The 16,377-nt window shown below is 49.1% G+C and overlaps 1 protein-coding gene across 1 annotated transcript in view; it reads left to right on the forward strand.

Annotated features, from left to right (window-relative positions):
• Positions 1–16,377, forward strand: part of LOC141729543 (uncharacterized) — a 525,531-nt gene that overhangs the window by 210,220 nt on the left and 298,934 nt on the right. The window lies entirely within an intron of this gene.

A 16,377-nucleotide genomic window follows, 5' to 3' on the forward strand; every position in this document is an offset into this window, starting at 1 on the left:
TGTGCAGCTGGACAGGGAGGAATACCAAGGGTTGGTTTGGCTCTCTGCTGCCTGGAGTTTTGCCTACTGGGAGCTGTTTCTCTCTATTCAAGCCTTGTCCGTGCCAGTGCTGGCAGAGCCCAGCCCAGCCCTGGGGACTCAGCTCTGTCCTGCAGACCCCTCCCAGCACAGGTCACTGCCCAGGGGCATCTCCCTGGCAGCAGGGCCTTAAGGGCAGGCCAGAAAAACAGAGATGCTGCAAGCCAAGGTGCTGCTGCTGCTGCCTGTAGGGAGAGGAGGCTGAGGAGGCACTTTGTGAGGGAGATCTGAGGCCCATCTGCTGATGCCCAGGGTGACAGTGCAGGAGTCTGTGACACAGACAAAGCTGACAGCCCCTTTCCCTTCCCTTCAGGAGAAAGCTGAGAGCAGCTCTGGCCATGCAGCACCATCTCCACAGCAGGCGGAATCTGCCCTGATGGGGGTGGCTCCTTCCACCTCCAACTTCTCCCCTGCAGCGTCCATGGGGAGCTGCCAGGCAGGCTGAAAGCTGCCCCTGGCAGGTGGCACATGCCCTGGGCTGGCCAAGAGCCCTGAGGGCTGCAGGAGCTGCTCTGCAGGACAGCCCTGGGCAGCCCTGGCTGCAGCCCCAGCTTCACCCGCTGCAGCCGTCCCTGGCAGCAGGAGCCGTCCTGCCCTGTCCCTCTGACGGTGCCCAGGGCAACCCCGCTCTGCAGCACATCCTCCTCCTGCTCCTGCTCCTCCTCCTCCTCCAGTGCCACAGAGAAACTGAGAGAGTCCTCCTGACACATCCCCCAGGCTGTGTGGTGTGCTGGCTTCATGAGATCCCTCCAGGAGCACAGGGGACATTGCCCTGCACCCACACACTCACCATGCACAGGGCTGTGAAGATCTTTCTCCAAGTGAAGTCTCAGCTCCATGTCTTCTCAATCCTGATTGCCTTCAGCCTGTCTCTGCCTGGCTCCTGTCCCCTCAGTGCCTGCAGGCAGAGCCCTCAGCCCTGCTGGGCTGGGAGAGGAGCTGGTCCTGGGAAGAGCGTTCCTTTAAAGCTCAGCAGCACAGACACAGCACAAGGACTTTAATGAGCCTCTTAGGGCTTTGGTGTTGTTTACATCAAACTCAGTCCCTGAGAGAGTGTTCAAAAACTTCTCAAGAACTGGAAGTTAAATTTACACTCCAAAGTTTATCAAGTTTTAATGGGTCCCACTGAGGGACATGACTGAGAAAACATCCCTCGGTTCCAGTTAGAGCAGAACACTGGAGGCAGTGATGTGATTTATTAAAAATATATGGATATTGATCTAGTACCGATATCCAACAGTGATGGACAAAGACTGTCTAACACTTTAAATTTAGAAAGTGTATGTTTAGTGCGACGCTGGGCAGCGTGCAGGATAGCTGGGACAAGGAGGCAATGAGGCCCCAGCCCTGCAAGGGTCACTTGTTTCCTGCTCCTGCCTCAGGCCCAGGCCCAGCAGCCATGGCCAAAGTGCTGCCCAAGGTTGGCTCTGGCAGGGCTGTCTTGCCGCTGCTGCCCATCCCTGTGCCCTGTGCAGCCCAGGCTGTCCCACGGTGTCCCTGCCCTGCGCCTCTGTCCCTGCAGGCTGTCGGCATCCCCCGGCTGCCCCACCTGGCTGGGCCCTTCCTTTGCTGACAGCTCTGCCTTCTGCCTGCCTCTGCCTGCCCACACAAAGCCTGTGGCTGACCCAGACTTCTTCTGGGGGATGTGCTGCACCACAGTCCTGCCCCGAGACAGAAATTCCTATCTCCTCGTGTCCAATCTTGGCCTCCCCTTCTGTATTTGTGGTATAATTTCTCTATCTGGCTCTTTCCCACTAGGGAGAAAAAACTTCGCCATTTCTGAATCCACCCTTCCAGCCCTTCCAGGTCACTCTTGTTTTGTCCTCAGTCACTTCACAACTGAGCCCTGGGCCATCAGTCTACATGGGTTATGTTCTTGAGGCCATCAAACCCCAGCCTGGGAGATCTTTGAGCCCTCTCAAAGGTGTTTTCAGATGAAAATATTCTGTTCATAGTCTAAGAATATCACTAGAGGCCAAGGCCAGGCTAACGTGTCTGTCCTGACAGCTTTTGTCTTGCAGCACTCTTGGGATAGATGGAATTTTGGCTGCCAAATTCCAATTTTTGCCATGGCCCCTGGACAAGAAGGCCATTTTTTTTCCACAGGAGGGAAGGCACACAGGCCTGCTACTTCTGAGGCAGATGAGATGTGGCCACCAGAGGCCAAGGCCAGGCAGAGCTGGCAGGTTTTTTTCTGGGTATCTTTCCCTTGCATAAAGGAAATTTTTAGGGGAGAGAACCAATTTTGTCCATGGGTGTCTGAAAAGAGAGACAGTTCTTTCCATAGGAAGGAAAGCATGGAGCCCCAGTGTTTCATGGGCAGATGAGAGGCAGCCCTTGACATTCCAAGATCAGCCAGACCTGTCAGGTCCCCCCTGAAAGGCCACATGAGCCAGAGCTTTGCCATGTTCCTCTCATTCCATGGGGCTCCACGATGTCCCAGTGGTTCCCTTGCTTCCATGAGTCCCTGAGGTGTCACAGTGGCCCCTTGGTTACACGAGGCCCTGAAGGGTCATAATGTCCTCCATGGTCCCACGAGGCCCCACAGAGCCATGATGGTCTCTTGGTTCCATGAAGCCCCATGGTGTCACCATGGTATCTCAAAGTGTCGCAATGGTCTCCATGGTTCCACCAGGCCCTCACAGTGTCACCGTGGTCCCCATAGGAAGGAAACAACCAAGCCCCAGTGTTCCAGGGGCAGATGAGGGGCAGCAACCGGAGTCCAAGGGCAGCCAGATTAGACAGAGCTGGCAGATTTTGTCTGGGAGACAGCCCTGCATATAGGGAATTTTAGAGGCAGAATACCAGTTTCAGACATGGATATCTGGATGAGAACGACGTTTTTTTTCCCTAGGAAGGAATGCACAGAACACTGGTGTTTCATAGCCAGGTGAAAGGCTGCCATCCTTGGCCAAGGCCAGCCAGACCTCTCTGTCCTGGCAGCTTCTGTCTGAGAGCAGCCCTTGGATATTGGGAATTTTGCTAGTGGAATCAAAATTTTGGCCATTTCTGCATTGATAAGAAGAACAGTTCTTTTCCATTGGAAGGAAGGCACGGAGCCCCAAGTGTTTCAGGGGCAGAAGTAGAGAGAGAAGACTCCTGAGAGGTCAAAACAGCCAGACCTGTTTGTCCTGGCAGCTTTCATCATGGAGGAATCCATGGACATATGGAATTTAGGAGGTGGAATCTCAGTTTTGACCATGGGCACCTGATAGACATGGATGGTTTTTCGATAAGAAAGAAAAGTGTGAAGTCCAAGTTTCTTGGAAGAAGATGAGAGGTGACCACCCATGGGCCAAGAGAGCCCAATCTGTCTCTCCTGACACCTTTCATCTGGGGGAAATCCTTCGATGCAGGGAATTTTGGACATGGAATCTCAATATTGGCTGTGGGCACCAGGACAGGAAGGAGAGTTCTTTTCCTTAGGATGGAAAGCATAGAGCCCAGTGTTTCAAAGGCAGATGAGAGTCAGCTCTTCAGAAACCAAGGCCAGCCAGACCTGTCCCTCCTGGCAGTTTTTATCTGGGAGAAATCCCTGGATATAGGGAATTCTGGAGGTGGTTTCCCAACTTTGGCCATGGGTGCCTGGATGTAAAAGGTGCTTTTTTTCCCATAAAAGCACATGGTCCCAGTGTTTCAAAGGCAGATGAGAGGTGGCTCCCAGGTGGCCAAGCCAGCCAGATCTGTCTGTCCTGGCAGATTTCATCTGGGAGCAATCTTCGCATATATGGAAATTTGGAGGAGGAATCCTGATTTTGGCCATAGACACCTGGAGGAGAAGGACAGTTTTGTCCACAGGGAGGACAGCCCAGAGCCCCAGTGCTCCAGGGGCTGATGAGCTGCAGCCCTCGACATGCCAGGATCAGCTGGAGCTGTCAGGTGGCCCCAGGTGTCCCAGCCAGCCAGGCCTTGATGCCTTGAGAGGCTGCCTGGAGCAGAGGAATAAAGTAGGGATTTATTAAAAGGCCTTCAAAGGATACACCTGGGGCAGTACAAGAGCCCGGCTGAGGGTACACTCAAGATGGACAATGGGTCACACATTTTCACACTTTTATAAGTTTTGGTCCACTTCTATATTGAGGCTAATTATCCAATTACAGCTTCAGGTTGTGAAGTCCCATCCTCCCAGTCTGCTCTCTTCCATTCGCTGTTTGCACTTTTTGGGCCTGGAGGTGCCACAGTGTCCTTGGCTCTCTTAGGTTTCTAGGTTTCCTACTCCAGTTATGGAGAAATATTTCAAAGAGCTTCTAAAAAAATGCACTCCTATTTTAAAGGATGTATTTTATTACTGCTGTCTTTGGACCAGAGAAAATTGCAGCATTCTGCGATTGATATTGATCCAGGGTCTCTCCTCAGCAGCTCTGGCCTGCTCACAGAAGCTGTGCCTTGAGCTCTGACCCAGTATGGACAACCTTGCTCCACATTGCCCAGCCCCATCCTGTCTGTCCTCACTGCCCTGTGCCCTGCTGTGCTTGCAGAGCTGGTTGCACTCAGCCTAAGAGGGGTTTTCCCTTTTTGGGGTTTTTTGAAGCAATCTGAAACTCCTGAGTTTCCCCACTGAGAACAGACACACTGCTCAAATGTGTGCCAAGACCAAGCTGCCACCAATAACATTTCCCTCACCCAAGGCAGAACTGCGCAGGAAATGTTCTAGACCTTTGCACTCCACGGTTCCATGAGGCCTTGCTCTGTGGCAATGGACTTTTGATTCTACGAAGTTCTGTACTCAACAACTAACAGCCTTAGTTCCAAGTGTCACCATGGCCCTTTGGTTCCATTGGGCCCTGCTGTGTCACAATGGGCTCCATGATTCCATGATTAATGCAAAAACTTTGCATAAGCAATGAGCAACATCATGGTCTCCTTGGATCCGCATTGTCGCAACAAACAATGGGTTCCATGAGATCCCAAACTGTCACAATGGATATTTGGCTCCATGTGGCCCCTCTGTGTCACAAAGGACCCTTGGTTCCATCCAGCCCCACAGTGTCACAGGGATTTCCTTGGTTCCATCTGCCCCAAAATGTCACAGGGTTTTCCCTTTTCCTGCAGAAACCAGCAGCACACCCCAGTGCCAGGGTCAAATGTCTGGCAAGAATGAGCAAGGGGGAACATTTGGAGTGATGGATTTTGCCTTCCCAGGTCACAGTGATGTGGGATGGGGCCCTGCTGTCCTGGAGATGGATGAACACCAGCCTGCCCACGGGAGGGGGTAAGAGACAACAGCCTCCGTCCATGGAACTGCAACAGCAGAGAGGTCAGGAGAAGGCTGGGTTTGAAAGACTCTCACCAGCACAGGAAACATCAACCTAGGACATTTTCTTGAAAGCTGACATTTTAGACCATTCTTTTATACAGACATGGACCACCAAATACCAAGTTAAACAGTTTTGGCTTTCTCTGGGCCCTGAGACCAGCTGGAATCTTTTCAGCAGTCTGTGCTGTTCCATCCTGTTATAAATGATCAAATCGATAGCCAAACTTATAAGAAAATTAGGAAAGATTTATTAATTTGTCTGTGAGACCGAAGTTTGGTCGTCGAAACCACCTCAGCCAAGGGTCAGCATCGAGCCCGGGATCGGCACTGGGTGAACATGGATCTGACCTCCGAATGTCAGAGTCTCTCCCTGTTCTTGAATGACGCTTTGCGCAGCAAGTTCTTATACAGTTTATTCTTCCCGAGGCAGAAATGACCGAATGTTCTTTGTGTCTCTTCACATGCAGAACCGTGGCTTTACATGTGCAGAGGTAGACAAAGACTCAGTCCAGGTGTCTCGATGTTGTCAGTCGACTCCAGGGAAGTCAGCATTCACATGCATCAGGGTGGGGTTGTTGATTATCTTGGTAGATGTAATCGTCAAGGTGATAATCGCTCTTAGGTGGACCCGGCGACCCAGGGAAGCCGGTGATTATTGGCCTGGAAACTTGTATTCTTACATTAAAACCCCAATGTTTATCTCAACTAATATCCAGGAACTAGATATGAGTAAGACACTGCTCCTGGCCAGGATGGTCAAAAGACATAGTGTGGATTTTACAGTATTTTATACATAGCATGTATTATCTCTATCATATACTACAATACCTCCCCATTTATATCACCAATTTAATTCATGCTCTCAAATTGCTAAATTTTTCATTTTCTACTTCTACCCGCCACCATTGAGGGTCTTTCACAGAGTGCTCCTCTACACTGTTCTTTACTCCCCTTGTGGAACACCCTGTTATCCCATATTATTCACATTCGCTTTTGCTTGTTTCTCGAACTTTGCCAATACTTCAGCAGCATTGCTGGAATACTTCCTTTCTCCCAATCACATGATTTTAGATGTGTTGCCTCCGGAAGTTCCCTCTGGATCCAATGGAATTATCGCTATCTGCATTCCCTGGACCACGGAGTGGAACAGTCTAAAAAAGCATGGAATTAGACAAGGCAGGAATAGGATTCCAGCTACTGAACAGAGCACAAAAAACATCACTTTGTTCCACCAGGCCCCATCAAACAATTTGTCCCACCATGAAGATTGTAAAATCGAGTTCCATTTTTGAACTGGGACATGGGCCACCTTTTTGATCTCGGCCGCCAAACCTCTTATGGTTTCCCCATAATCATCAATTTCAATAAAACATTCCGATTTGTTAAACTTTCCACACACTCCCCCTTCTTCGTCCAGCAAATAGTCTAAAGTTATTCGATTCTGGTACACAAATGCCCGTACCTGGGTGTGCTGCTGACTAAGTAAATCCAGGGCCTCAGAGGTGTGATTCAAAACAATTTCCACCACTGTCTGCAGCTGAATCAGCTGGTTCAGTAGATAAATCGGAGTCCTATACCCGTAGCTTCCATCCTGGGCCCATGTGGCCGGTCCATAATAATAAATTATTCTTGCCGCCTGCCACTCTTCCTTCTCCCAGGCTTGCTTACCACTTATCAGTGGTATCATCATTTTGAGGTTTCTTCTCTCCCTTCTCAGGGTCTTGTATAATGGAGCCCCTAGCAGATTACTTTTTGTTTGAGGGCGAGTAAAGAATACCGGCCAAATCATGCCCAGAGTGCATGATCCCTTCCACCTTGGGGGTAACTCAGTGTATGCCTTCTTTCCACAAATCCAATAAATTCCATCTAGGGCTTTCCATCTAATGTTTATTTTCCCTGGGTCTCCCAGTACTTTCTCAGGCCTTCCAAGGATTGAAAAGGGTTGACTTCAGGATTTTTGATCCAACACAGTCCTATCCTTTTGTTCCATTCACAATTTGTCCCATGAGAGCAGTCATTGCTCATGCAGGAGTCACATTCTCCACCATGATCCCTAGAGTCTGACTGGCTGCTTTCTGAACAAATTCTGGGGAGCTGGACACCATCTGGAGAAGGACCCGAGCAACCTCATCCACCTCAGAGTCCATGTCCTTCTTCAAGGTCACAGAGAGCTCTCCCAGAGTGACAGTGGCAGAGCAGGACACCTTGGAATGGAGGTTGGTCACCTGGGGAAGTTATGAGGGGAAACATAGGAATCACCTTGAAAAGAAAACCAGTTGCCTTCAACAGAAATGCCAGGAAATGACAACACGTCCAACTGTGTCCAGAGGAACATACAAGTACAAGAAGAGGGGGAGAGCACAAGCACAGAAAGGCACTTACTCTGGCACCAATTTCTGGCCTCAGACCTGCTCACTGCAGGCCTAAAATAAAAATTTCATTCAGTGTTCTACTTAACCCTTCTAAAATGTCCACAACTTTGATTTTAGGCCCTTTTACTAGAAAATGAAAGCAAGGGCTGCTTTCAAATCATAAATGCACAGGTGACAATGATAAAAGAGTCAGGTGCTCCTGTTCAAAAAACCAACACCAGCAGTTGAAGCACTCAGCCAAGAAATAGAAAACACAGGCTCTGGTCTACAGAATAATTTGCAGTGTTGAATTACAGCTTGGGCAGAGATTGGGACTCTGGCAAATAATGTCATTAGTGTCTCAGTTTTTGAATTTGCACATTGCATTATAAAGGCACCACACTCAAAGATGAGTGTCAGATACCCGACCTGCCAGTAAATATAGCTGCATGCACCTACAGATCCTACAGATAGCTCACAGACATTAGAAATCTCAGGCAGAAATGAAGGCAGACTCTGAGAACACATGGCGATAAACAAGCACATACCTACTTGTGGAGGGATTTATTAATAGTTGGTTAGCTGAGAAAGGCCATGCTGACATATTGCCGCTGGTTAAGCTGAGAAATCAGCAGTCAGCAAGCTGAAAGGAGATGTCAGCAGTTAGCAATCAGTGGCCTTGCTGCAACATGAGGAGAGGGAGTAGAGATTAGTCCTGAATATCTCCTAGGAATATGTAGAAAGTATCAAAAGTAGGACCATAGGAATGTAAAAGTAGGTGTAACTGCTGATATGTAACTAACCAATCCTGAGCTCAACTTTTGCAATATGCATGAAGTTCATTACGAACTGTATTTAACCCGCCGTACTGATCAATAAAAATTGGGCCTGTGATGATCAACTGATGTCCTGGTCTCCTTCCTTCGACACCTACTCTACACAATGTATGAACTATGGGGGGCAATTCAGAACAACATTCTCACCTCGCTGGTAACTGCCAAGCAAACCTCACCAAGTCTACAGAGCAGGACCTCTGAATGGGACCCAGCCAGGTGTTTGATGGTGAAGAGTCCCTTCTCCTTCAGCTCCCTGGAAGGCAGAAGATTGATTTTTCTCTCCACCAAGGCAGCACCCTCTGAAATGACCAGGCTGGCAGCTCAGTTGAACAATGGGAGGTGCTTTTCAAGGAGTGCTTAATGAAATCGTGGAACGCATTGCCCCAGGATGCTGTGGCTGTCAAAAGCATCCACAAACACAAGAGGCAAAGACAGGGGTTTCAGAGTGGCCATTTGAGAAGACAGCCTTTCTGAAACCTCTGGCACATGAGGTCCCTCTGTCACTGCTTCCTAGAAGCTGTGAGACCGGGCCATGCTGCTGTTTGTTGTCACCTCCCTGTACCTGTCCCTGAGACACAGTGCCATCGGGCTGTTATTGGGGCATTTTCCTTCTTTGCCAGCCCCAGCAGGCATTCAGCAGGGAGAGTCTGCACTGGCTCTCTGGAGCTGAGTTTCCACTCTATGATCTCGGCCTCTCTGTCACCCCCTCCACTCCCCCTCACACATTCCCCAAAAAAGCAGCAGGATGTCTGCTGGGACCACCTCCGCCTGCAGGAAGGCCAAGTGGGTCCTGGCCTCTCCTGACCCACAGTACAGCTTTCTTTCATTCCAGTATGGAAATATAAAAACTGCATTATCACATCACACAGAGGGCCAGGAGCTCTTTATTTTGGCTGCAAGTGTCCACAGGACACTGGGGAAGAGGAGAAAAAGAGTGTTTTCCAGCAAGCAACCCGGCTGCTCAGGCAGGATGGTAGGAAAAGTGTCTGGAAGCTGCTTTTTAGGACTTTGGTTGTTCTGCCGAAGCTTCTGACAGAGCTCATGGGCAGATCCCAGAGCTGTGGAGAGTTCCTGGGAAATTTGTCCTTGGATCTGTCTAGGAATGCTCTCCCAGGCATGAACTGCCATCTGTGTCCTGTCCATATGTTACTGCCTTGACTGTTGAGTGTCTGAGGTGCCTCTTGAGGCTGCTATGGACCTCCTTCACCAAAGAATGGGTTGTGATACAACATCCCTTCCTGCTTCTATTTGGGCACTGACAGAGCCTGGACCACTCTGGCTGGAGCATGGGCTCTGGGAAAGCAAGATTGCAAATGAGAGCAGCTCATGGTCCTCAGCTCTTCCCTCCTGCTGGGACAGACAGACATGGCCATGGGGACAGAATGGAGCTGCCCTATCTGCCAGAGCACTAAGAAGGATGTGAATTTTTCTCTGCCCTGTCACCACCAGTTCTGCCTGGGCTGCATCCTGCAGTGGGCAAAGAGAAATCCAAGCGTGCCCACTCTGCAGAAGAATGATAGAAGCTGTCAGGTTTTCTGAGTAGGGTGAACAGGACTACATACAATTTGCCATCAGCTCCCCCAATTGCTAGAGTCCAGGAGGGACAGAGCCTGGCCACCTTGCTGAAAGCAGCCCACCAGACCCTGTGATGGCTGCTCCATCTTCCCCACAGGGAACACTGTCCCCAGCTGAGCAGGGGGCTGCAGGACCAGAGCCTGTGCATGGCCTCCTGCCCAAGGTGTGGGCCGAATTTTTCAAATAACAATGTCATCTACTGGACCAAAGGTGGCCCTGGCTGCAGCAGAAGCTGGAGGGAATATGCCAGCACCAGAGATGGCTGGTTAAGGAATTCATAGAGCAGCATCCTGCACGCCCTCTGTGCCTATGGTCAAGTTGCCAAAATCTTGGTGCCAATACTGCAGTTTCTCCTCTGGAGCAGTCCGAATTGCTGCTAGCATAGTCCAGGGTAAAGAAGCAAAAAGGACCTTTCCATAATCTCCACAGATGTTTTATTCAGCTGTGCAGGGAGATGTTCAGGTCCCAGCACCCACACACAGAGGGTCTCACTTTGTCTCCACAGGAGCCTGGGGGCTGACCCTGATTTCGGGGCAGTACAAAGATAAGGGGGGCAATCAGGGAATAGGGAAGGTGTGGCTCAGGAACACAGGAACAGGGGAAGGAGCCAATGGGGTCTAACAGCTTTTTGAGGGAAACTTCTTGTGTCTCCCTAGACCAGTGAATGCCTCCCCAGGGTCTCCACAATTCCGCATGTTTTATATTATTAGGAAAGCTTCTCTGAAGGATCAACTGAATCAACACAAAATGACAAAAACAATCAAAAGCACTCATAAGACAATTGTTCAAAATGCAAACAATTCTGAGTTCCCAATGTGCCAACAGATTTCTTGGAGTGTCTTAGATCTGACAGGAGGGATTCAGGGTTTTCTTAGCACAGTTTATCAGGAAACTGAGTCACATATACTGAACCTCTGGTCCATGGCCTCCTCACTGCCATCGTGCAGCAAGGAGGCCCAGAGGCTGCTGTGCTCTGGGCCTGTCAGGGATGAACACAGCTGCTCTGTGGCCAGTGCCACCTCCAGCTCCAGCAGCTCACAAGAGGAGACTCCTTCCAGAAGCTCTGCTGGCTCCAGTGTGGCAGACCAACAGAGCCCACTGGAAGCCCCCCTCCACTGCAGCCACCCCTAGCTGTGCTCATCATCACTGCAGAGCAGGAGCTGCCCAGAGGAGCCGCGGCTGGAGCTCATGGCAGTGGCAGGTCCCTGTGCCCAGGGCAGAGCCACAGAACCTCTGCTCCTGCCTGGGACAGGGGCTGCTCACCCTGGTGTCCCACCGAGAGGAGGGATCCTGGGCCCCAAACTCTGCCCAGCCCTGCAAAAGGCCACCCCGCCAGCAGGGCCAGCAAGGTTCCTGCAGACATTCAGCCAAATCAGAGGAAACAAATGTCTCTGTAGCTGACACAGCCTCTGCACACAGCTTTCTCCCCCTTCTCCTGGTGCCTTTCCCTGACTCCAGCAAGAGCTGCAGGAAATGCTGTGTGAGCCATGATGATGGAAGAGCTACTGATAAAAACACTGGGGTGATGCTTTCAGAGGAGTCAAGAATGGAAGACTGACCAACATTCCAGCCAATGGTATGCCAAAAGTTTCCATTCTTTAAATAATTGACTGCAATAAATTAGTAAAAAGAAAGATATGGAAAAAAATAAATCTCCCACAGCTGCTGGCTTTCCTCAGGCTCCATGGTCTATGTATTGCTAGACTCACTTCATTTAGGCAGAATATTAACTGCCCTGACTTGCTGGAGACTGACCACAAGGTTTCATCTGTGGTGAGCAGTCACTAAAATTAGCTCAGCAGAGGCATCTTCAGCTGTCCAAGTGTAGCAGAAATACATATTCTCTGCTTCATGACTGTGTGGCAACATCTGCTGGTGTGGGTTTGTCAGCGTTGCTTCATGGATTACTCCTGGGAAGGAATTGAGTGCACAGGCACAGTATGATGGCTTCGATCTCCTCTAATTACTCCAATCTGATGATGGCCAGAATTTTCAGGCAAAAAGCATCATGGACAGAATAATTTACAATATTCTCCAAACTACCCCTCTGGTTTTGATTTTCTTACTGATTAGGTTCAGTGTGTGGCCTCAAGAAATCAGTCCAGAAAGAACAGGCAAACCTCAGCTTGCAAGTTAGAGTGCAAGTCTTTAATCTGCCATTTTTGCAGCATCTACAAACTGCTTTTCAACATATTTGCAAAAGAATCTCTTAGTTCTTGCTATGCCTATCCAGAACCTGACTCTCTCCTCGTTTTATTTTGATTTGAGATCCAAACATGATTATTTTCTGGACAGGAAAGTAAGAACCAGCTGCAAATACAGACTACAAGTGTGAATCTGTACTGCAGGAACTGAGCTATAGCTTGGAATTAAAGGCAAGAAGTGATGCCATGGTAAATGTGAATGTTTAGTGCTGGCATAGGAGCCTTCTGCAATGGTCCACCAACCCATGGCTCACATTGCTACAAACTCTTTCTGGTGTTACAAGGAGTGTTGAAGAGCTGACTGTAAGTAAACAAAATAGCCAGAATGTAAATTTTTGTTAATATGGCAAACAATGACTATCTAATACTTCAGAGCTCATAGAAGTGAGTATTCCGATTTCCACTTAGTATGTGCTGGCAGTTTTAATTTGAAATCAACAGGTTTATCCAAATCAAGTTATCCATTGGAATTAATTTGCTCTATGATCTACCTAAAAATGCCTCATTGTTTGATAAGTTTAGTAGAAATTTGCAAAGTCTACAGTCCACAGATTTTCATTTCTTGTTTAGTGGCTATTCTTCAGGAAAGCTTTTACAGACGAATCAGTTTGGATGCAATTAAAATGCCAGTACATTTCACCTAGCCATTTTGGTATTAGAACAAAACCATATGACTGCACAGCCTTTTAAAAAATATTTTAAAACAAATTTTCAAATCAAGAGTCTGAGTAGGACTTAGAATATAAACTCTACCAAACTTCAACTCCATTGGAAGTTTCCCTTGTCACCCTGTGAATCAATTCTACATTCAGAAGATTAAAAGTCCCCATTATGGTGGTTTTGGTACAGTTAGGAATTGGGGAAGGGCCTTCTTCCTTCTCAGCTCCATGCTGCAGTGCCTTTGGGATGTGGCCTGCTGGCCGTTGTTTGTGCAGCCCTGGTGTTTCTCCATGAGGCAGAAAGGGCAATTGCATTTCCAGCCCAGAGCCCGTGAGGAGTGGGGCGTGCAGAGCTGTGCCAGACCCAGGCCAGCAGCTGTGCCCCCAGAGGGTTTTGGTTCCTGCCCAGGGCAGCTGGTGCATCTCTGCCGTGAGTGCCTGCCCTTCCAAGTGCCCATGGACAGCAGGTGCAGGGTTCTGCACGGGGCACGGAACAGGGTGGGGATGTCTGCTGGCAACAGAGTGCAGTGGAGAGCAAACAGTCCAGGATGGTCCTGCAGTGTGTGACAGAGAACTCCTGACACAGCTGTGACTGAGCCAGTGAGGGAAGGCACTGCTGGGCCTGCTGTTTGTGAGGAGAGAAGGGCTGCTGGGTGACAGGAGGGCTGGAGGCGGCCTTGGGCTCAGGGATCACAAAATGCTTGTGTTTGATTCCCAGAGAAGGAATGAGAGATGTTGGGGAAGAGTTGATGTGCAAGAAATTGTGAATTTGTTAAGCTTTATCAGGCAGTGCTTAGTCGTACCTTCCCTCACACCAGTCTTTAATGTGTGCAAATGGATGTCTTAGCCTTGAGAATAAAGACAGTGGGCCTACTGAGGAGGTAGCTGCAATGCATTCAAGGAGAAGAAGGCTCTTAACCATGGGAGGAGAATTTGAGGAACGGGATGTTCACCACATGACCAGCAGAGACCCTCAAGAGACCCCGACTCTAAATGTCAGTAATTTTGGGGAAGTGATTTAAACATGTCAAATACTTTGTGAGAATGTTTGGCCTGCAAGTTTGAGCAAAGTAATGAATAAAAGTAATGAAAGTAATGTCTTAGTTCTATGGATACTCACACGTGGGTGTGCATGTTTCAGGGCAGTGATTCCTCACACACCCAGCACTGAAATAAAGTAATGCCTCTTTTCTCACACTGAGCTGGCAGTGTGGATCAGCCCTGCTTGGTAACTTTCATTTTGGTCATTTCTATTGAAGCATAAAGAATGGTTGAAATGAAATCTTTTCCAGCTGTTTGCCTTTGGTTTACCTGTTTGAGGGCTAAGATTCTGTGCTGCAAGTGTCCTGGGTGTGTGCAGAGCAGTGCAGCCCCAGAAACCCCTTGGCTTGCCCACAGGTTGTCATGCCTTGCTGCCAGGTGTGCCCAGCTGTGGCAGGAGAAGGAGCCCGCAGCGCAGTGGGCACCGTGCCCTGCCCAGCCGGGGCTCTCTGGCACAGAGCAGCAGCAGCGCCAGCACCGTTCAACCCGCTCCTGCCTTGGCTTCCCCTGGCACACAGAAGCCTCTGGAAATCACCACCGCCAGCGGCGTTCCCAGCTTGGAGCAGCTGCTGCTGGCGGGCAGATGCTGCCAGTTCGTCTGCTGCCAAAGGGGAAGAAAGGCAGAGCAGAGGAAGAGGTGTACATACACAGCAGCTCTGGGAACATCCAATAAACATGCAGATATATGGGGTGATTTGTTAGGAACTACTTCAGCTGCTATGCCAATAGTGCTTTCTCTCCTGGTTCGGTACAATGCTTTGGGCCATTTTCTTGGTCTGGTTTCCTTTGCTTGTGTCCCATCTGAGTGCTCAGCTGGGGTACAGGCTGTAGATGCTTGGAGCACTCTTGGAGTTCCTCTTGGATCCCTGAACAACAGGGTTTGGCCCATGTGGGGAGCTTGTGCTGCTTTGCGTCAGAGGAGAACTTCCAAGGCCATTTTGTGTTTGCTGTAGGAAAGACTGGTTATTGCTTTGCATAAATTCACAGACTAATATGCTTTGTGATGCTTTGCTTTGTCATACTTTGCTTTGTGATATCACGGCATGGTTGGCACATCGTCGTGGTGACATCAGAAGGTTGCCTTGGTGCACGGAAGGCCTCAGCGCCAGAGCAGTCCTAGGGGTTGCTCAGATCAGGAGCATCCTCCTGATTGTGGCCTTTGCCCACATGTAGCTGCACACTGACAGGAGTCTTGGTTGGAGTAAACTTGAAGTACAGTGCTACAATGATTGAGCAACTCGCTGCTGCAGTTTGCACCATGTATGGCACTGTTTATTCCGCCTATTTCATTACCAGCCTGGCAAGTAAGTAGAGGTTTCAACTCTATTTAGGCTAGGGTGTAACCTAACCTGGCTTTTGCATGTCTTCTTGCTCTTTCTTAGTGACTGAGTTGATTTTGAAAGAGAAAGAGCATTAGGATGCCTCTGGTTTGGTAAAGCTCCTGTCAAGAGGTTCAGCTAAAAGGGGGTGTCTGTAGCCACAGGGGCAGCATTTGCAGGGGAACCTGCAGGGCTTCTGTTCCCTCCACGGGAGAGTCTGTGGCAGCCGAGTCTGTCATTTCCTCAGTTTGCTGGGACAAGCAGGACAACTTCCAAAATGCAGACTGGGAGCCTTCTCAGAAGGCCTTCTAAAGACTTTGTATTTCTCCCCAGAACTCGGGGAAAGCTTCTTTTATTCTAAATTTTGTAATGAAAGGATTTGACTGTCCGTTTTGACCCTTGACTGAGTGCTAAAAGAGTGATTCCCTTTGCAGTGAAGTGCAACCACCAAAGCAGTGAGTGTCTGCTCCTGAGCCTGGAGCTGCTGCTGTGCTGTTTTACAGTAGAACTGCCACAGCTCACGGGGATTTGGGGCAAGCTTTTCTGGGTGACTGTTTTCAGCAACTTAATGGGAATTAGTGCATGCAACTTCTTTTTTGAAAAATGTACCTGAAAGACAAGAGAACAAAAGCTGCTTTATCTGTTGGACAGAGCAGAAGCATTGAGTGATAAAGAACAATTTGCATTTTCTTGATCATGTTTGTATTAATTTACTGGCTAAAGGCTGAAGTGTAGGCACAACCAAGATTATTGTCCTGATCTCTTGCTGGCTGTGTGAAAGAACTATGTCATGTGGAGGGATGTTGATAAAGAAAAATACTCTCTGTTTGGGTTGACCTTTTCTGTTGGATTCAGCAGCCCAGGCAGTTTTCTCACAGCACTTGTTCATTTTCCCTTGCCCACTCCAGGTCACCTGAAGCGTGTATTCAGAGGTGCTGATCCTGAGGTGAGTGAGACAGGAACATTTCATGTTCCTGGTGCTTAGGAATTGTAGAGCAAGCTGTGAGCTTGGCCTGTGGCACTAGAGTGTAGAGGGCCAGCTGGGTAGGCTGAAAGA

The sequence above is a fragment of the Zonotrichia albicollis genome, chromosome 7, assembly GCF_047830755.1.
Source record: "Zonotrichia albicollis isolate bZonAlb1 chromosome 7, bZonAlb1.hap1, whole genome shotgun sequence".
Classification (NCBI taxonomy): Eukaryota; Metazoa; Chordata; class Aves; order Passeriformes; family Passerellidae; genus Zonotrichia; species Zonotrichia albicollis.